This window comes from Gallus gallus, chromosome 3 (assembly GCF_016699485.2).
Source record: "Gallus gallus isolate bGalGal1 chromosome 3, bGalGal1.mat.broiler.GRCg7b, whole genome shotgun sequence".
NCBI lineage: Eukaryota > Metazoa > Chordata > Aves > Galliformes > Phasianidae > Gallus > Gallus gallus.
The window spans coordinates 43537751-43560942 of NC_052534.1; positions in this window are offsets into that span (position 1 = coordinate 43537751).

Sequence of the window (23192 nt, forward strand, 5' to 3'; positions counted from 1 at the left end):
ATATTCAGGTTCCTCACTTCACAGTTAAATCAATGATCAGCTATTAACTGCCAAGCATTTCAGGAGTACTCCTAATGCCATGGAAAGATCAAAGAGGAGCAAGACCTTAACCTGGTAGTGAGATATTTGTACAAGGAATGAGGTGTTTCCAGAGAGCAAGATGAACAGAAGAAAAAAAAAAAAAAAACAGGCATGTGGATGGCAAAGAGCCATAAACTAGATTCTGGAGTTAATGAAGGAATTTTGTGCATCCACAGTAGTGTCTGTGAGGGCACTGGATTGAAGAAGAATAAGGGAAGATTATATGGATATGTTGTATCTGTCTTACATGACTGCAAACAGGCAGACTGAACGTGGATTATCAAGAGTTCAACTAACATTTAAGCACCAATACAGTAATAATTATGTTAGTAAAAAATCTGCATGTCAGTCTGATTTTTAAAAATGGCATAAAAAGACAAAAATGGCATTAAAAAATGGATATGGGTGAGGTTATCAAGTATTTGAGGCTTCCTCCAAAAGTAGCTCTGCCTATTTCATTATATTGGCCAAAGATATCAGAGGTGGATGTTGGTGGCATGGCATTAGAGGTTGAATCTTCCCACCAGTATACCATTATGTGTTGTTGCTGTGTGACAGATGGGAGCAGAGAGACAGTCTGACGAAATGCTGTCTGATGCGGAAGTGTGGATGAAGCAAAAGTGTGTAGCTGAATTTCTCCATGTGGAAAAATTGCACCCAATGACATTCATCAATGTTGCTGAATATTTATGGAGACCAAAGAGTGGATGTGAGCACAGCAAGGAGGTTGGTGGCAAAACAGTGAAACAATCCTCTTGTGCAGATTTTTACGAGTGCGGCATGCAGGCTCTTGTTCACTGCTAGTGAAAATGTATAGATAATTGGTGGTGATTATGCTGAAAAGGAGTATTTCGTGGCTTAGAATTTTCTCTATCAAGTAGTGTTATTGTGTTATTGCTCTCTTTGTGTCTGTTGTAGTTTCCATGGAAATAAATAGGAGGCATTACTTTCAGAACTATCTACATATTTAGTCTGCTTTATCATTAATAGAAGTATAGAAGTATTTTATACTTCAGTTTGCACCAACATTATTTGTTTTATTCCTTTTTAAAATGAAAGTAATAGAAAGTTTAAGCATTAAGGAATATCAGACAAATCCTTTCACATTATCTCAGTATTGAGAGTAGATTTTGGCAGTGGTCAGTGTATTAGCAGCATCCAGACTCTTCATTTTTGCTTCCCAGTTTTTGAATTGCTGCAGTTCTAGGTCATGTGTTGAAGCTTCACTGAGGTCTTGGAATCACCAGGAGCCAAGGTTTCAAATGTGCATCCCTTCAGTTACACACTTCAGGCCTTACTTAGGTTCTTATCTCAATTAATTCAGTCCCTAGAGCATGAGAATTGCAAATGAAGGTAGCAAGAGCTTTTGATGATGTGCACCTAGGAAATTCAGGCATCTTTCAGGCTTCAAGTGTCAGCTTTGACTCTAATAGAAAATGAAGCACAGAAACAAAACCTGCTCGCTCCGATGACAGCACCATATTCTTCCCCAAGGCATCTTCACAGACAAAGACTCAGAGGTCATAAAAAGCTCTTCCATGGGGGATGGATGAGGTCTCAAACACCCTTTACATATGCAACGAAGAAACTACTCCATTACCACACTATTCAAAGCATGGAGATTCCCTCTTCATCTGACAAACTACAGTCACCCTTCTCCATGTCCTTTGTATTCCAGCAAAAACAGAGAAGGAGCAGGAGAGAGAAGTAGAGTGGAAAGAACTTCTCCTGGAATGTACTGGACCATTAAATATAAAGTGTCTTGGATCTTCTTAAATGCTGCAAAGCAGGTTAAGCTCTACACTCTACACAGCAATTCACAACACCAATCATCTTTGACTGCCAAACCCTGCCGGAACAGTGAAAAATCATGGCACTTACATTAAATGTGAACAGTAACTTTTTCAAAGAGTGCAAAATAAATAATTGTGGGAGAGAATAGATGAATACATAGGTAGATGGAAGTCTCTAGAATGGAGAATTAGTTATGAATGTGGATAAAGGAGCATTGCTTTTACAGGTAACTACAAACAATCTTGAATTTATACTCTCCACACCAACCTGGCTGACAGAGAAAACTTTTTCTCCATTCTGCTTACTAAAAACTAACTAACAAACAACAACAAAAATAGGTACCAAGCTGTCTTTTCTTTCTTCGTCTCTTCCTTTCTTTGTCTTTCTTTTATTTATTTTAAATGTTTTATTTATGTTGTACGTATTTATTCAGGAACACATAAAGCCTGCTTCCATGTAGAGGCAAACCAAATAAACTTACATAATCTATATAGTCTAAACCAAACAAATACATCTCCCTTCTATGTTAATATAATTAACATTTCCTATTAACCAGGACAGTAACGCAAACAGGCAAAACATGATGCAGGCTCTCTTGTAAAAATAAAATTATTTTGTGGAAAAATATTGTGAAAAGTAGCCACATACAAGAGAGAAGAGAATAAAATGCAAAAAGAATGCAAAAAGTGAATATAATGTTATATGCCCAAACACATACTACAAAGAATCAAAAACTCTCACTGCTATCAGTGCGCAGCAAGATTGCACATGACTTTCTCATATTGGGGTTTGTATTTAAATGCATCAGAACATAAGCTTGCCTGAGATCCAAGGAATATATGAACTGGGAAGGGAGTTTTATATGATGAAAGACAGGTAGGCTGATGATGGTTTATTAAGAAGTGCTGGAAGCAGAAAGACAGGAGGAATCTGGAAAAGGCCTCCACTTTAAATCCTTCAGAGCCAAGGAAGCAGAGAAACACTGCCTTGGCTGGTGACAGCACAGCACTGGCAATGCTGAGAAAGTCAAGTAGTCATTCATCACTGTGGCATGGGAGAAGTTGCATAAAGGATCTGAAAAGCCCTCCAAAGCACCCTGAACCCAGGCAGTAATTATGTCAAGCCTTTGACCCACTGAAACCACTATTAACCTCTCACAGAGGCACAATTGTACATCCAAACATTTGCAACGTTAGTCATGTTTAAACAGCTTCCAGTAAAGATGACACAGGCCTATAAGAGGAATCTGCATGTTCCCTCTGGAATTGACAGGATTCATTCAAGTCTTTCTCCTCAGACTTGGCTGCCAATTCTATCTTTGCAATTCTTATCCCCTGTTTTCCTTGGGAACTTAATACATAAAATATTGTCCACATATTTTCTATTAAAGGAAATTTGGTTTGGTGAAGATGGGTTGGCTTATGTTATGAATTTCCTAAATAGTTGATTTAAATTTATATATTTACAAGCATCTTAACCACACAAATTATTCTGGGGTAGAAAGGAAACACTCAGTTCTCATCCTTTTCTTCTCAGGTACACCAAGTAATAAGTGTCATACTTAATGCATTACCAGTCCCAAAAGGTTTTCCAATACACTGAAATTCCCATATCTACATGTTTGTGTTTGCCTTTCTTTGATGTGAATCCATATCACTTCTTTTCTCCAGCATTTCTCTTATGTGTTTCCATGTTTACGCTGAAGGGATACTGGTAGAATAGAGTGGTCTTTGCTCACACTGGAAATGTGGCATCCTAGCAGGCCAGGTTCCTCTCTGATTCTGAAATTGCCTAATGCCACTGAAATCAATAGAGTTATCCTCATTTGCAGCAGTGGGAGGCAGTGTCAGGGCCTTTCCTTCTCTGGCAGTTTGCCACTGTGGCTGAAAGCCAGGAAGAAGTCTTATCCCATGTGCAGTGAACTAACACTGATGCAGGACTAGTGAGCAGAGGGATGAGCTGGAACCTGGACAGGATGAAAAAAGAGAATGAAACAGGAGGGATCCCCTCACACACACACACAACAAAAAGTGACAAAAACATTGTCAATCGCTGGTATGGCCATCTTAATTCTTAGCAACCATAAACATTGAAGCACACCATTAATAAATCAAAGGTGGTGATAAGGATTGTAACAAGATAAATTTTTGAAATCGATATTCTGTTATTCCAGAATAACTTCACTATTTAACTGAGATCAATGGAATTACCCTAGCATAAAACAGAAATAAGCTGGTGGTGAATCTAGGCCTTCGGGTGTAAAACACAAGAACGGCAGTGTAGCAGATGCCACGCACACAGCTTAACAGGAGCAGGCCAGGGACAGAAACAAACAGTCTTAATTTTCTAGATGAAGGCACAGTGATGACCATTTGGTGGTTAGCTGTTTGTGCTGCTTTACTTCATAGTTTGGTCTTGTCTTTCAAGATGAAATACACTTAAATGATTAACTAGCTATGTTCCTAGAACTTCTGGAAGTAAGTTATCTTTATAACTGTTATAAACATAAGAAATGGTTCATGTGTCTCAAATAAGACCTTAAGTAGACTGCTTTTTCTCGTTCCCTTTTCCAGACCTCAACAGTCTGCTTTTTTTTAACAGAATCATTTCAGTTGCTTGTTGGATTCAAGCAATGCTACTCACAAAAGTATATTAGAAATTAAGCTCCTACATTTGAAAGAATTATTATAGTTATTTGAAAGAAACTAAGCTTTTTGTATACTATCTGCCTCTTCATATGTCTCTTGGCTAGCCTCTCCCGGTCACCTCAGTTGTGCCCTGTTAGTAATCAGAGGCACATTCCTCCTATGATTTGGCATTGTAATTAGCATAATCTTATTTCCAGCCCCCACTTACTTCTTTATGATGTTTTAATTCAATTCTGACACTGCTGCCATCATGTCTTGCTGATGAGTTATATAATGCAGTAGAAAGAAGAGTTATGACCATGGCACTATGAGATCATCATCAGCTGTGCACGAGCTGTACCTCAGAAGTAAACTACAGGCAGGGAAAAAATATATGTAGAACATCTATCACATAAGAAATTTGGAGAAATAGCCAGCCTGCTGCCAAAGAGTGCCCTACCTCTTCTAGACAGGTGGATCCCATCCCTTCCTAACAGGTTATTATTGCATTCAGATGCTATGGCAGGCAGATCCCAGTTAGAAGATGATGAAAGATGTGGGTGCGATAACAGAACCTTCAGAATGGGGAAAGCAAGTCCTAAAATCCTGGGCTGGGAATTTGGAGAAGGCTCTATGCAACTCATGAAGGTTAAATTTGATTGTATCCAGTGAGAAAAGCACTAGCAAGGAACGGACTTGACAAAATGTCATGCATGAGTAGAGACTTGATAAGGCTCCTTCTATAAAATTAATCTGAAATAAGTTTGGGTTTCATTTCAGTGCTGAGAGAAGGTTAGGGTCCATTTTTTCTTTCCTCCTGAAGCCATGCCCTGACTCCTTACATTTCTAGAATAAACCTGTATGATTTCCAATAAAATAATCACCTGCAGCACTCTGTTTTATTGCCCTAGGCAAATGCATCATCTTTACTCCAAAAGTAAAGAGCCTCTAAAAAGTGGAACAGTAATTTAACAGTGAGGTTTTTCTCCATCAAAAGGCTAGAGACATCACTGCTTTCCAGGCTTTTCTTAATTCCAGCATATGGCAGGAAAAAAATCTGTAAATAATTGTGCTTGCTGCTGTCGTTTGAAAGTATCCATCTCCCTCTGCCTGTATGCACCTCAACAAAAGAATGCAGTATAAATTCTGGAAAATGAGTTAAAACATTCCTTCACCCCTCCTTGAGAGTTAATTTAAAGGCATACTTCCCAGAAATGGGATCCAGGCTGAGATCCTCTTTACCTAAAAGGGCTCAAAATCCTAGCTTCTACTTTTGCAGAATGTTACTTAGACTTGTTATCTAATATTAAACTTATGAGCAGGCCAATATTATGAATGCCACCAGATTGCTGCTCAGAGATAAGGTGCCTTTTGGTCTGATGCTGTAGTCATGGATCCTACTATTAACAGTGACATAAGCATCATATGTATCGTCCTCATGAAAGGAGTAGCGAAAATACTTGGAAGATAACTGAATGAGATTTAACTTTTCTATCTGCTGAAGTTTTCCCCTTGATTTTGAATCACATCAAAATAGTTTTCAAGGAAGAAACACGAGGTAACCAAGGTAAGGTTTTGCATCACCTTTAAAACAAAAGCCCATGACAGGTAGCTTGAGGAGTTCAAGTCAGAGTGCAGTCCCCTCACTTTTCAGTCTCTGGCTCAAATCAAGTCTACAGTAGTCTATATATGTCCTCTTGTGAGGTGCTCTGTGTGAATGTCCTGGCAACCTCTAGGCCCAAATGATCACAGAATCATAGAATGGCTTGGGTTGGAAGAGACCTCAAGGATCATCAGGTTCCAATCCCCCTGCCACAGTGCCTGCAGTGCCATATTTTGCACATCATAAAAACACACTGTCACATCAGTGCATTGATTCAATGGCTTCTCCACTCTGGCACACAGAAATAATTCTCTAAGAGTCCCATGTGTTTGACAGTACCAAATAGGACAGACCAAATGTATAACTCCCTTTAGCTCTGTTATGTTTGTAGTTGTATGGAACAACCTCTTTGTCTCATTTAAGCACCCAAATACAGCAAAGCGTGTTTAGACAGTGGTCATTCAGTCAATGCACACACCTCACATAGGAACAACCTACTGCACAGGGAATAGAAGTAAACTGAATGAACAACCTCCCTTTCAACTATGTGGAAACAGAATCTTACATTTCTCTATACTGATGATCTGAAATGCTCCCAGAGCCCTGAGGACAAAATGTCTTCAGAAGGAATGTGAGCTGCCATCCTTTATACAGTTCCCTGGCTTCACTAAATATGCCAGTAATGCTGCCAGTGCCATTGGAGAATTTCCCTATGCGGATAGACAGAACACATTATATTGGCCACAAATAGCTTTCCTGTACCTTCAAGCTCTAACTGTGTTTCCAGAACTGGATACATAGGCATAACCAGAACACAGACATCACTCAGTTTAAACCTTCATGATATTGTTCTTTTCATACCACTCCTTTCAGTATGAATTTGGAGCTTTCAAAGTTGTGTATTAATTGTTCCTTAATAAGATATCATCATAAAACATGCAATTTAGTGCTTCGTTTCTTCCAATTTCCATATAGGAATCAGACTGTGCTAAATTCAAGCTTTAATCCCCTTGGCCCTTCTTGTAACCAGCGCTACAGACTACGAAGGGTTACCGACCCATAGCAAATAAATTAATAAGCTTGTGTAATTATATTTGGGTCATTTTATTTCAAACCATGAAATCAAAGGCTCTGTTCACATTAGTACAGGAATTGCTATAACTGGCCATTGGGGCTCCCTTGATACACCATCTGCGAATGCAACAAACTGGCACATGTTGGACAGAAAGAATCCAAGCATATAGCTAGTTTACATTTTTTTTTTTTTCCCATTACCTTTGCTGAGCACAGACCTCAGTATTCTATTTCTATCTATCATTTCTCTCCTACAAAAGTAATTCTGCCTTATATCATGACCTTCGTTCTTTGCAGTCAAGAGCTGCTGTAAAGTTCTCACATCACCACTGATTAGTAGGTCAAATTAGCTGGCTCAGCTGTTTTGGGGTGAAACGCAGAACATATAGGCACAACCACAAAATGGGATGCCTAGAAGGCAGGGCTGTGTGTTCCTTTTAAAACTGTATAACATCATTATTGTTTATCCTATTCCTTTTGGCCTTCAGTACAATTTCTGGTAGAAGGACATGTCCCTTCTGACAGCTTGAAGGTTTGTACTTGGCTCTCCTCCTAACATAACACTGCCCTCCATCTTACCTCCCTTCATCCCCCACCTTCATTGTTTTCCCTTAAAAAGTTTTGTTCTTGTCTCCCTTCTACCTCATGGTCACATTAAATTGGAGGTCTGGGGAAGGTCTGCATCTTGCATTGTTCCTGACTCCATAAGTCTAATGGAGCTTGCAAAACATTTCACTTTCAGACCTTGAAATGTGGTCATACAATATTGTGGGATTGACTTCTAAGTTAGTATGGTCATTACTATAGTGACTTTGAAGTCTGTAATCCTACAGCATGGAGCTGTGGAGAGGGTTCTTTCTGTCCCTGCTGTATGCTTGAAGGGATAAAAAAAGACGGTCATTCCCTCTATTTCCCCATCTCATGAGCTCATTGAAGATTATTTTTGTCCATAACTAGCAACTTTCTGAACAGCTGGTCAACGGACTGGCCATCAGGCATCTCATCACAAGACAACTGCAAACAGCTGTCTTGAGGTAGGTCAGAGAGCACTTTTTGGGTGTGAATTGCTCACATGCCATGAAAAGGAGGGAGGGGAGCAGGTGAAGATACTAGTTGTGAAAACAGAAGTGGAATTGGCTCCAGAATGAAGATTAGTTTACTGTACTGCTTATAATGTATTAGCCAAAACACAGCAGAAACAAGCTGCATGGACATGGTAAAGTTAGCAAGACTACCTGTGAATATGTATCAATAACACAGCAGTGTTTACACAATTCATTAATCAATCAGTGACTTTAAATGTGACAGCCCATATGCAAACTCTGTGTAATAACTCTTTAAAATAGTGGCTCTTGTGTGATGAGAACATTCAGCAAAGGAAAGATCATACTGTACGTGCCCTGTGCTTATATATTTCTCCCAAGTATCTTTTGGTAGCCCTATCAGCCTGACAATATTGAGGGAGATGGACCTCCAGTTTAGGAGAAGAGTTTTTCTGTACTTCTAAAGAAGGATCTATGGGGAGTTATGTTACTGTGGCAGATAAATACTTCATATTTTCCAGTTATTTTATAGCAGAAATGCCTCAATTTTGCCCTTAGTTAGTTAGCTGGAGTTACCACCTGCTGAATTGCAATTTCTACTTCAATAGCTGATGGCAGACCTTCTGGCATTCACATTTCTATATGCTTTACCTAAACTGAGAACAGTTTACCTAACTGAATTTTTGGATTTAGTTGCCTCATACAAGGGTGATTTTTAGAAAAGGTAGGCATTTTTTCCGTTTAAAAAAAAAAAAAAAGGCAATGATTTTGGCACAAGGTGTTTTGTGTGAAAAAAAAGCCACTGACAAAAGATCAGAACCAAAAATGAAAGCAGCTGACAGCTTCCAGCACAGCATACCAAAAACTAACTCTGTGGTCACAAACCCTTTTAAAATTAAACTATATAGGGTTTGTGGGAAAACAACAACAACAAACACACTTTGTGTCAAATTAAGGGAAAAACCTATTTTTTCATTTAGTCATGACTACTTTAACCTCTTCTTCCTTTGCGTCCAGATCTTGCTGCTTCTAAGGCTAACTCTAGGTCCATCACAGACTTGGCAGATCAGCCAACAGGGGGCAGCCAAATGATAGGGATTAGCATCAGAGCCCTGACACCCCCTCCTCTGAGAGCCCAGAAAAGCAACAGTCACTCAGCCTACCAGGAGCCTGATAGTTGGTCTTCAGATTGATTCATTAGACAGACACCTCCCTCTCTGGCTCATCATTTCGTTATGACACAGGAAGATGTCAGCCTTTCATGGGACAAAAGGACATTCTTAGGAATGCAAAGGATTGAAATATCATCTCATACCCTGGAATGCTTCCAGGACACCAAGGATGTGCAGTCTCCTTAATCACAAGTCCTTTTTTGGTCCTGCTGCATTTTAAGAGACTAGTCTGACTCAAAGAGGATATCAGGTTCGCCTAAAGTAGCCTGGAGGATTTGCATTTGAAAGCCATCCAGCCCAAGCTTAACCAAACGAGTCTTCCTTAAATTAAAAGCAAAAATGAGGATTTTGCTCAGTAGTGCTCTCTTTTGCTTCTAAGATCTGCCCTTGGGAGAGCACAGCACTGTCTGCATCTGAGATGATATTTTCAGAAGGTACATTCCTTTTATTGGAGCCAGCACACTAGCGGAACACCAAAAGGACATATGCACACTATTTCAGAAGGCTCTGTGGCTGCAGACACACAAGTGCACTTCTGTTTCATAGCACTGTTCCTATGCTTAAAGCTAGTGTTCAGGGAAGACCAGGCTAAACTAGGCTGCTTGCTGGGTCCCAAAGATTAGACTGCCATGGCATAGTGTTGTCAGTGTATATTAGAGGCCTGACAAATAGCTGGTTTCTCAGAGGACTCTATACTTGTGGCAGACTTTGAAGCCAAACATGACCAGCTCTCACTTCCATCTCACACATGGGATAGTTAAATTTTAAATATAAATAAATGACAGATTACCCTCCTCCATGTGAAACAAGAGAAGGGGTGAGGGAAGGAGTGTTACCCTATGAAATCGCTAGGACCTAATCTTTTCAAAGCTCTGCTACTGAACTCACCCTTTGGTCATTTCTCCTTTTCTGCCAAGTTTTTCTACAGCCTTTTTTCATTGATTTCCTATTCATATAAATTCATAAATTCAAGTTTTCCACCCCCTTTTTATGAGGTGCAGCAACATTTTTCACCCATCCACAGCACCTCCTTTCTTCAGCTGTTGCTTTTACTCCCACTGCTCCTTCTTCCAGGGCACTTTATCTGCCCACCTATTCTCTTCTACTTCTCTGTTAACAGTCACAGTTTTCATATTGTTTTATATTCTTAAGTAAAAAGACCACATCTCTCCTAATTTTGTCAAACTCAATGTCAAAATCTCTTTCCTGCCCCATAACATTCTCCACAGCTGAACTTCACGTTTCTTGACATCTAACTGGGTTATTTGCCAGCACAAAGAAAAACAAAGGAACCACGCGCACATTCAGAAACATAGTATTTAGAAGGAAACTTTTAAGATAGCGGTATTTAAGCACAGATGAAACTTCCTTTACAGTTAATGATGGGGAAAGAGCTGATTATTTATTTTTCAATTATTGTGTTTTCAAACTCTATAAAGAAAGCTTATTGTAAAGCCCACAACATTTAGGACAGGTCCTAGTCCAGAAACAAGCAAGTCTCTTAAAATAACGCTAATGGTCTAAGCAAATTTGGAGGGTGGTTTACTCTATTCACTTGTCAAACTGCTGCATGGCTGCTAAGCCACGAAAAAATGTAAGCTTCTTGGAAACACACTTTTTAAGCTAGTCCTATTGCCTGCCTGAAAACTGTTCCGTCAGCTAGCCAAGGAAGTCATTCAATTTCCTTTCTGCTCTCTGAGACATGATTTGTCCCCTCATACGCTCCCTTAAACACCTCAGATTTGAATGAGATATAATCATTATATTCTACAGGCATTTGTTAACAATGCTAAAAAAAGTTATTACAAGATACTCGACGTCCATCAACATACATGAAAAACTGAGATGCTTATAGCCCCAGAAGAGTGAGAAGTGCCTTTCTTACCATACTGTTGTTCCAAGCTGGCCCTAGTTTATTGTCCATCAAAATCAATGGTTGTCCATCTACCTCAGCAGGTACTGCACTGGGCCCCAAATTAATAGCATATTTCAGAAATTCTCTTGAGAAGGAGCAGGAGCATTAGCAAAGCAGCACATGAATTGAAGCAGGCTTGATCCGCTTTAATGTGCGTTCTGAGCCTGGGGCCTAGTAATAACCTTCTGATCACATAATCTGCCTATCTGGAGGATCTGTATATATACGATGAGATAATCCTGGTAATCAAGATGTAGATAATAGCATTATTATTTTATTTCCATGAATATTTGGAAAGATAGATTTTCTTCTCCGTTGCAATCTGATAGTTAAAATTCCCACACTCACTGAAAAAGAAAAGGTCTGCCAGAAAGCTGTGGAAATGTAACAGGAATAAGAACAAGGATAAAATGTCTCAGAAAGCAAAACACACAAAATAAAAACATTTTGCTAGCATGGATGTTTTCAAATCTTCAGGTGTAATCAAAAATCACTGAGAAACAACATACAGCTGAGAGTATAAGTGTCAGAAAAGCATAAAAGTATTAAGCAAGGCCGTGATCACATACTGTAGCTGTGAACCAGGAACTCTTGGGTCATGATGACTATGGGCAGAGGCAGAAGAGGACAACTCCTTTTGTCCAAGGTAAGGAGAGCTGTGAATATCAGTGCATCGGGACAGAACAGAAAGTGTGTAGCCAGAGAAGGGCAGTCCAGGTCTGGCATGCTGGTGAGTGATCACAGCAGTTGCAGTCCTATTCTGGTGTCCCTGTAGAAATGCAGTAACTGCTTGAGCCCTACTTAGCCTATTATGTCACTACTAAAGCCAAAGAAATGTTGACAACTCAAAGACAGGACTGAAGGATGGAGTATCACTGATATAGTTCAACTGGTAAGAGCAGAACGCCTGCCCACTGATGTGGTATCAACAATGTCAGAGATGGAAGAATAATTGTTAACTGGGTGAGCTGCTTCCCCCAGTTGTTGTTTCCCTAAGGAAACAGACCCTTCATATTTCTTAGAGGGAAGTAAGGAATTTCCTTCAGATCCTACAGGAACTGCAGCAAGGACAAGAGGTCATTGCTATCACAAAGCCACTGGGGTTTGGGAATAACATTTATTGACAAATATCTATCCAGTAAGTGTCAGAATAATACCCTCTTAAGCCATCAAGGGAAATATAGGTCACTTTCCATTCCAGGCATTTCTGGTTTGGTATTTCTACATCAGGATAGTCTAGATCAGTGAATCTGTTTTAGTATTACTTTTAAAGTAAAATGAAATGATACTTGTTTGTTAAAAAAAAAAAAAAGAATCTGCAGCATAACCATTTTGAAAAAATTCTGCAACCTCAGCTCACATAGTATACTGTGAATGGGAGGGGACAAAGAACTTCATCTATGCTCAGAAACCTGTTTCTTGCCAGTTTTAAAATCGTAAACTAATATTGAGAAATATACCTATACAGCAATGGAATTTATTCCAAAATTAACACTGGAAATCAGCTTCTTAGAGATCCTGTCATCAGAATACAGTTTGTTACTTTAAACCACAGAGCTACAGCTTGAAATTGAACTTAAAGAATCATCCACATCACATACCATCTGCAGAGCAGGAATTACTCACCACGAGCCCGTGAGCAACAACAAAATAAATGTATAAGTTTCTGCCAGATGGATTGTGCCAAAAAGAGCAGGCTAACCGTGGAATATTTTTGCTACATGGTATTTACACAACTCTTGTTATTGCTGTAGTCCCCTCAGTGACTCAGTTTTGTATATCTTCTGGAAAAGCATTCAGAACACACACTATGAAAACTTATCCTGATTTCATTCACAGTGATGTTGATTTTTTTTTTTTTTTAGGTTATGGTTTGATCCACAGTAGAGACAAGGAACCATTTGCAAAATTTGGATCAAATTTGCTTTTCAAATTCTCATGATATTCAGTTAAATCTTAATCCAGCACTGTTGAAGTCAGTGGAAGTTTTGCCAATGACTTCAGAGGGGAGTAAGAATTTAATTATGCACTACTGAGTACTGTCAGTATTTGATTCTGGTACTTGTAAATACAAGATATGGGCCTAAACAGATTACACTTGGTCCCTGAGTGGCAGTACTGTGGATTAAGTCCAACTCAAGGGTCTTTTTCTCAAAGAAGAATTTGTTTCTAGAATCCAAACCTCAGGATACTTGTCATGTGTTTTTCAAAGCATTCCCTTGATCTATGTGAGATTAACGCCCACGTTTCTTCTACAGGAGCATTTTTCAGGAATAAATTATGTCCTCAGTGTATAGATCACTGACATGACAGGAAAGAATAAAATGTTGTTATTGTCCTTCTAAGTGGTTCCTCCCGTTCAACTTCTGAAGTCTGCAATCCTCTCCCTCTTGTACTGCAAGAGGATGGCTTTTATACTGCTCTTGGAGTTGTTTTCCTTCCCCAGGGAATCTCTACAAGCGCTATTCAGATATGTTAGGTTTTCCTCAGTATTTAATTTCATTAGAAGATCAAGTCTTTCATAAATGTCAAGAGATTGTCTGTTTTTCAGAGTTTCTTTAAGATAGGATGTTTATATTTCCAGTTTTCACATAGTTTGCCAAGTTATCAGGACTACTGTCAGGCAGAATATTACCTTTTTCTGTTCCCTGCTCTCCACACAATTACCTAAAGTGCTTTGTGTTTTCCCACATGGGGCCTACTTCTGATCTCCTTCACGCAGGTTTTAATCTGCTTGCTCTGATTTAGTTCACTTTGGTAAGGAATCACATCTTGAACCTCCACAGATCCACAGTGGGCTTTGACTCCTTAATTGTTCTGTGTAAAGCTTCTATCTTTCTTAGGGGCCCTCCTGGCCCTAAATTCACACTCTGAGTGAAAGCTCCAGGATCAGTTGGTTCTTACACATCATGGCAGGGAGCCAGGAGAAGAGCAAGAGCACCAGTATCACAGGAATTGCTTTTCTTTGACACTTAAAATCAGAATGGCAGCAGTTCCCGTGTTGTCATCAAAAGCAATGAAGCACAGGGCAGAGCGCTCTTCCAGAGGCTTTAAAAGGCACCTGTGCGGAAAATGAGTAGATAAGGACACACAGCATCCTTTTATGCTAGTCTTGCCACTACTTGTGGTGGCCCAGTGGCCACAGAGGATGTACCAGGGGTTTTTACCAGCTCCATGTTCCTGTTGGTGGAGGCTTTCACCTGGTAGAGAAATAAGATGGTGCTTGAGGTTTGGGCTAGACATTCTCCTAGAGTTGCTTACATCAAGTTAAGAGATTTTAGTCTGTTCTTTCTATACTCACTTTGTTCATCAGATCTGGATCTTTCACTGCAAGAATTTCACAGATGCAAGAGGTTTGCATTGGTTTGCTAAAGAAAAATCAAATCTGGTAGAGCTATTGAAGAGGCGGTACCAGAGATGGATGAGATACGTGGAAGAGTTTTTTTCTGTATGCATCAATCTTACATCTAATTACAGTAAATCAGCACTACAGTAAGCTTAATCCATTTTGTGAACACATGGACTGAAAGTTCGTTTTTAGAGCCAAGAGCTCCCAAAAAGCTAACACCTTGCAAAAGAAGATACAGCAGATGAAAGATACTGTGCAGAAAGTAAAATATATGTACGCTGTATTAAAGTTTTAGAGAAGTTTTCCACATTGTCATTTTGTAGGCCTTAAGTTAAAATAAACATTGTGGTTAAATAATTTAAAAATTAAACAGAAACACACTATTATTAAAATCTGTATGCTTAAGATCTGAAACAACCACTAAGGCAGCTTCTCTCTGTTGATTTCCAAGATATATGGTTAGTTTTACAATCCAGGAACAGTCTCTAAAACAATGTACACATTTTACTACTCACATAAAATGTTCTTGGTATTAGTATAATAAAATATCTTACTTGCAAATATGCTTATAAATGTTTTCCTAAAGCAAGCAGTATAATGTGGCTGTAAGTTGTAGTGCAACTTCAACTAGAATTTCTCCATATAACCATTCCTTGTTGATTGCATCCTACAGATCACAAAATAACAGCAAATGTTTTCAGAGGAGGAATAACAGAATAACCTGTCTGAATATTCATTTGGATAACATATCAGAAGAAATATGCCAAGTTTATCTTTAAAATCACCTCAGCTAAGTAATGTTGCTGAAACTTTCTAATGAGAAATTAATAATGAAGTAGTTTAGATGGCAGTTGAGGTAGGGTCCAAGAGCAGAAATATTCAGAGCCCTTCTCAATAGTGGACAAGGTAATTTCCTTTTAGCCAGCTTCTGCCTTCTGGAAGACAGAGGTGGGGCAGCATGCTGTTTTGGTTCACAGACTCTCCATAACCATTGCCCACGTCTGACCCTGGTGAATACATTCACTCACAACAGCCAGATGAAAGTCCACGGTAGCTGTCCCTCCATACCAAATGGAGTAAGAACCTTTTAGTGGAGTGCAGGCTTGGAATCACTATCATCCATTACTGGCTTTGTAGCTAACTAATGGCTTTGCACATTATTAGCATTACTAGTATGAGTATAGCTAATGGATATTAATATGATATAAAAAAGTGCTCGTTAAAACACCGTAAAATGCGTTTGGTTAGTAATTAGCACTTTCAAAAGCATAACTTCTTAACTAATGCATTTATTTCACATATTTATTATTGCAAAATAATAAGTACTCATTTTTATAGATTAGACTTGAAATGTGCTTGGTATGATTCCAATATACTTTTTCATCCTTCTTTTCTTTCTCTTTCTGCACATTTACGGTAAGTGCAAAAGTAGAAAATTTCAGCAGTAACTCAGAGATGTAAAGCTAGCAGAATTCCTGCAAAAAGCATTCTCAGGCAGGAAGGACAGGATGAAACAGGGCAAAACACCACATGCGAATGCAATGCTCCCAAGTGGACTCCAGGGTCAAGGTGCATGGTCCTGTCTGTCCCAAGGCCTCTCATTCAGAGCAGCACTTGTTTCACTGGTAAACTCAGTTTCTACTAGATGAGTATCAAGAAACAACAATGAGCTTCATTGTAAGTATAGCTTCAACTTCAAAGAAGTGACCCCCAGTTCCCAAACACTAATACAGCAAAGACACAGTCCCCTGATTTAGGCTGTCTGCTGGAAAGTGCATCAATTTATCATACCCTGGAGAAAACAAACAAACAACAACAACAAACTAGCTTCAACAACCAGAAAAAACAGATCTGAAAGAATGCAGGAGAGCTGGGAGATTGTGTCAATTAAGCATGGCCTCAACTGGGAAAAAAAGAAGAAAATTACAACAAAAAGTTCCTATTCCTACTCCTTTACATTTAGCTTTGATTTTGACCAAACTAGAAACAAAATTATGCATTTTGTTTCATGAGTGAGACATGCAAGACTGCTTGAAACCATTCTGCTGCCTGCAGTAACAGTCTCTCCACGAGCAGCAAAGGTCTTCTGACTCTGTTTGAGGTCTTTAAGTTACATGAGCCCTTGGTAAGGAGTAGGCCGTCCAGGCCCTTTCATTCAACTTCCCATAATCACAGGATTCAACAGGACTACTTGGCTCCTCTAATCCTCCATCCCTGAAATGCCTTTGAAATGTCTTTGAAACCACTGCCGCCCCCAGTAAAGGGGCTGCTGTTACAGAGGGTAGGGTACAGCCTCGCTCCCAAGCTGCTGAGTGGCAGGCAGAAGCAGCTTATATTTGTATATCATTAGCACAGAGACCCTTAGGCAAGAGGCTTTCCCTCATTTTTCACAGCATCCTTTAAGCAACTTTTCAGGTTCCTATGGAAAAAAATCTCCTCAGTGCCTTATCAAGTTCATTTGAAATTCCAAAACTAATGAGGCTTTTGTCTCCCTCTTAACCTAAGAACCATTGTTACCTCTAAAAATAAAAGAGATAATCTGCTAAGGAGCTAAAAATACTGAACTCTGACAGCCTTTTCAGACTGATGATTGACACACTTGCACCTTTAATCTTCACAAAGAAAGTGCTGAGGCAGGAGCTCCTATGCACACCTCGCAGCAGCTCTTTCACCAGCTGCCTGCTGGTTGATCCCCCACTGACAGGATGGGACGGGGATAGGTCATTAACACTAAGAAAGTGATATTCATCCAGAAGTTAGAACGATCACCCAAGGGTGCTTGCGCAATACTGTTTTCAAGAACAACTTCGGTATTTCTTTTACTAGGAAAATCAGTGCTTCCAGATAGGAGCGCCAAATAGTCCAACCACGTGCCCTCTCCCCCATTCCTCAGGACAAACAAAATCTTTCCTACAACATGTTTGGATCCAGGGTGCAGGCTGGATGAATGCATGCTTTCAATTGAACAGGACAAAAATAAGTGGGCTTAGTTAAAAGTACCAAAAGGGTTTCGAATCTATCAAAAAGAAGGCTGGAACAGTATCTACAGTCATAGCACAATGAGTCAAATTTCCCCCCACCAGAACCTGATGGTCAAAGCACATAGTCAAAGGTTTGCCTTACTTTACTGTTAGCAAAATTATACCGGCTGTATGTGGGAAAGTTCTGGCAGCGGAGAGTGCTGCAGGGTTGGTTCCTATGAAAACAGTCCAGGAGCAGCCCCACACTGCCCATCCACAATAAGCCAGGACACAGCCGAGCCTATCAGCTATGCCAGGGCACCTCTGTGAAAATGCATTTATGAACAGGTAAAAACACCAGAAAGAGAGAAGGAGGAAATGAAAAGGAGCAAGAAACAGTGAAGGGAATACCAAGGTCAGAGGAGGAGCTCCGTGCTGGAGAAGATGTTCCTGAAGAAACTGCAGTCCATGAAGAGAGCCCGCACCGGAGCAAGGTAAAAAGTGTAAGGCAAAGATCAGGAGAGAGACATTTCTAAACCTCTGTGCTCGAATCGAAACTGGATTCTGGAGTGGAGGAGCGAAGTTGGGTATGGCAGAAGGAGGAAAAAAGGAGTTGTTTCAATTATCCTTGTGTCTCACTACCAACATGGAGCCTCTCAACTCAAGGAAATCCAGGAAAAGGCATCCCAGGGAAAATATCAGTTAGAGCATTCACTGATTACTTGAACAAAGAGAAGGCATCTGCATGCTCCCCAAAACTGTTATCTTTTTGTAGCTTCTCCGTTAGAAATGACTCATGGTGGAAGGAAAATTGAAGATTTTCTGACAATGACACCTTTTAGAGGCTGTTTACAGTTAATTGAACATGGCTCTAACAACATCTTACTTATAGTTGTGTTCTTTCCTCAAAGGATGTAAACTTGCTTCCAAGTTCCGATTTCATTTCAGCTATAGCACGTATAGCATGCTTTCCTAGCTCTAAATACCATGGGAAATTTCGGTCAACTCTTACAGTAGAAGAGGAATCACAAAGCCTCTTTCCCTAATTAGCTACTTACTTATTTGTAGACTAAAGTCTTCTAAATGTGAACCCATCTCTTTCTCGGATTCTTGTTTGGTTTTTTTTTTTTTTTTTCCTGCCATGGCTTGCAGTACACAGAGATGTCATTTAACTTTTCCATCCTCTTTGACAATAAAGAGGCTGCAGTGAGGCGGGTAGTGAATCAAGACAGATTCTTGCCCATAAACACTCATTTTGGAGAGTGAGGAGAGGTCAAGAGAGAATGTCTCTCTCATCCAGCAGATTGTTCCTGCTGGAGTGCCACTTCTAACGTAAAGAATTCCCCAAGTCTTTACAAGGTACTATGAATTAACCTCTAACTCATTTGTACTCTAGAATGTTTCCATCCATTTAAGCTATCAAGGGATTTGCTATGATTCTAATGTGTCATTACAAAAGTCCTTTAAAATATTTCAATCCTGATTTAAACTTTAACTCTTCAAAGAACTTTAACTGCACCGTGTAAATTTATGATGACCATATGAAAGGTGTCAGGCTCATGATAAAATTCGGAGACAATCCAGAAAAAAAAAATTAATTGGAGTACAAATTACTCTTCAGTGTTACTATCTGTTCCCAGACAAAATATCTCCAACGTGTCTCCAGGGCAAATCTGACAGAAGCGCGGCACCCTTCCTCATGTGTCTGTGCACATTCTGAAGATGGTGGTAACCTCCACAAAATCCTGTAAAGAATTCACTTAAAGCCTTTCTGCTCTTCAGCATGATCTTGTGAAGTTTTGCAAGATGTGCAGAGTTGTAGTAAGCATTTGAACATCAAATCATCCTTAGAAAAGCAAGGTTATTTCCACAGGTCATGTGGAAACACTGTATTTTGGGCTTTGTAACTGAAGAAAAAGTTAATTCTGACTTGATCCTTAAACTGTTCCCGATAAACTGATGATGTTGGAAAAATCATTTAATAGAATGTGAGCACGTTTCCCCAAACCTGTTATTTCTCTCTCAAATAAAAATAATTATTTTCATTCTCATGGATGAATCTTGCAAAGTCCTTCATTTCCTAAGTCATTCCTAAGGAATTCTCTCCATTAAAGAGAGATTAATTAAGACCGCAGAAGACCCAAATTACTTCTACAGCCTTGAGGCCCCCATCCAAAAAAACACTCAGCCTTGCAGAATCTGTTCTACAGTTACATGGTTACTAACACATCCATGAGCCTGCACTTTAACCTCAGAGGTTTTGGACATGGATTGATACGTGACCTGGAGAGTCACTTTTTATAGTTCTTCTAAGACTTCTAGAACTTTCTCTGCTGGCTTTTGATTCCTCCCTTGATTCCTTTTGATTCTTCTCCCTCTCTCCAACTAATAATTTTAAAAGCCATTAATTTCACTTTGCATTTGACATGAAGGCAAGGAAGTACATTTTGAAAATCACCTATTGGGTAAGTAATAAAAGCCTTGAGCCATTAAATTCATACACGTTTTTCCCTAGCCTTTGCCAAGTTATGTGCAATAAAACAATTCGACTGTCCTTGACCATACTTGATTGTTGACTACCAGAGTAGCATAAGATATCTCTCAGACAGTCTGATTACATTATACAGCAAGATCATATTAAAAGTGTCCTATATTTTTGGCTGGGACAGTAACTAACCATGAAGACAGTGGAACCTTTGATTGTGAAGTATTTTCTTTCTCTGTCCTATTCTGCAAATTGTTCATAAGATCTCCTGACAGTTCACATTTATTGTTTACTTCATCCTACATAAGCTGGCAAGCCTGCCCAACAGTGACCCATGCTCCCAAACAAATTGTCTTTAAACATCATGCTGCTGGCTGTGTGAAACAAAGTGATTCTAATGGGCTTGCTCCGTGACGATCCATTTCTGATCTCCTCTGGCCCAACCTTTTTTCATTTAATCAGTCAATAAAATGCAAAGACCTTATGGGATGCATCCCTGGGAAAGGAATGCATGCTTATACGCTGCTTGCTTTTTATTCTTTTAGATGCTTTTATAAAATTAAGCCAACCCAGCTATAACAAAAAGATATTTAATTTTACATTCATCATTCATGTTCATTTGTCATTAACTCACTGATACTGAGAGAAGTCACTAGATCAAAAAACAGAATAAAACTCACCTTAATAACACCTGCAGGAGAACGGCAGCCCTGCTGTAATACCTTCATTTCTTTTTAACATAACATGAACCAAGATTTAAAAAACACACACATACTTACGGTTTTTAAAAACAAAAACAACATCATCATTCTCTCCTGTTGATGAAAAATACCGTATTTGTTGCTGGGGAGGGAGGCTAACTTCATACATAAACAGAAGAAGACCCAGAGTAGTATTTTCTGTGCTGAAATCTGCAAAGGTTGAGACAGGTTCACTCTGGAGTTTTCTGAATGTGTCATCTGACAAAGACCAGTGTACCAGGAATTGTGATGAAGAGTTTCTGAGGGCAAAGACTAGCTCACCCCCATGCAACCTCCACCTCCCTCAAGTACATTCACAGACATACGGAAGGACTGGAGCAGTCAGAATAATGGGCAATATATACTGAAAAGAGAGCGCCAAGGCAGGAATAATTCATACTATGCATCAGTCCAGCACATTCCACTTGTAGCTTCTTCCCATTAAAGCTGCAGAGCCTTGACTGCTTAGAAGAGGTGACAGGACTGCCAACTCTTTGCCTTCCATGAGAATTTCCCAAATAGTCCACTAGGCTTGTCATTGGGCTTGATTGTACAAGAAAACTTACTTTAAACCTTCCCACATTGACCATCTGACTTGACCTACTGGAATCACCGATTTCTATTGATATCAAAGTGCACCAAAGGACCTCCTCTCTTCACTAAAACTTCTCCATTAATAAATCTCACAAGGGCAGTTATTTTAACAAGAAAGAAATGAAAGTGAAGTTGAAGGATTTGCTCAAGGTCACGGAGAATTTTCTTACCAGAGTTGGCTTTGAGGAGTTTGTGACTCTTCAACCTTAAATAGAATCTGAAAGTGTTTCCTCATCAACTTCTCTAAAATCACTGTAACATTAAAATGTATTATTAAAAGATATCAGGAGGTATCTTTTTTTTGTTTGTTTGTTTTTTTACAGTGCTGATGGTGACAGCATCCGCTATAGCAATGGGTGTATTGCTTACCTCATAAAATAAAAATCTTTCTAAACAAATTTATCTCTGAGGTCTCTTCCTTGCTTTCTTGCCTGCAGTTCAATTGTCATAATTAAATTATAGTGCAAATTAAAATAAATAAATACAAATACATAATAACAAATCCAACAATAATGGTTCCTTGGCTGTATATATTGTTTCCCTGCATGTGGTCAGTCACTCATACCATAAAACTTAACTCTGAGAATCAATTGCAAAGATAGGGAAGATTTCCTGCCCACTGACTTCTGACCTTGAAGTTTTGAATTGCTGAACAGGAGTTGAAACCTGACTGTTCACACATTCCCCATGTCCAGACTATAGGGAGAAGAACAGAGTTTGCAAGTAGAGTGGGGTTGAGACAGGCAAATGTTAAGTGTCAAGTACTGCGCTGAAAGGGCATGCATCTCATAAAATAGCAGTCAGTTGATGAGGTATCAGACAACATTTTGTGTATCTGCTCTATTTTTAACACGTACACTTTAAATGAGATCGTACCAGTTCAAGCACATTTTCTTTCTCTCAAAGAGTCATTATTACCATAATTTGTTCCACAGTAAAATCAAATATTCACTAATGTTTTTCATGTCAGAATGACAGGGGGGAATACTATTTTAGCACCACAGCAAATTCTATTAAATACAAGAAGAGTTTAAAGTCTTGTCGTGCATCTCAAGCTCTCATTTTTAATTAAGTCTCTTGTATCCTTATTTTCCACTGGGTGTGGGAATCCTTCAGAGCCAAACTCGTCTGGCAAAAACACAAACCTTACTCACAGCCCATTGTTTTATTAGATTCATATGGAACTGTTACATATCATTGTGGACATAAAGCAGCATCTACAATGCTTTGCTCTCTCTCACTGTTCTTTCTCCTGCTAACACTAGAAAATAGCATTTTCAACTCTTCATCTAAAGAGTTGTGTATGTCCACACACCATCTTCTTCCCCTCCTCCCAAAAGAAGCTGCTTTTGAACGGCAAGCCCAGAACTTGGAAGTCTGTAGAGATTAATTTGAATATTACTTTTGTTCAATTGACGATGGGGGCTGAATTTATTAAAGCAGCAACATACAAGAAACATGTTTCAGAGACATGTAACAGTATCTCTTGTGTAATCTCAAAATAAAAAGGAGTTTTTATTTTGCCCTGTTGAAGAAGAAAAATAAGGTAAGATATAGTAACTGTTGAGAGACTGTGGTGCTGCAGAATCAGCAAAAGACCTTACGTGAATCAGCAATGTCCTTTGTGGCAAGGGCCAAGGTACTTATTACGGCTTCACATTTGGCCATTCTACTATCAAGCACATCTTATTTTGAAACTGTGCTTTAAAAAGCATAAGATGATGGAAAGCGCAGCAATGACAGCAGAGCAGTAAG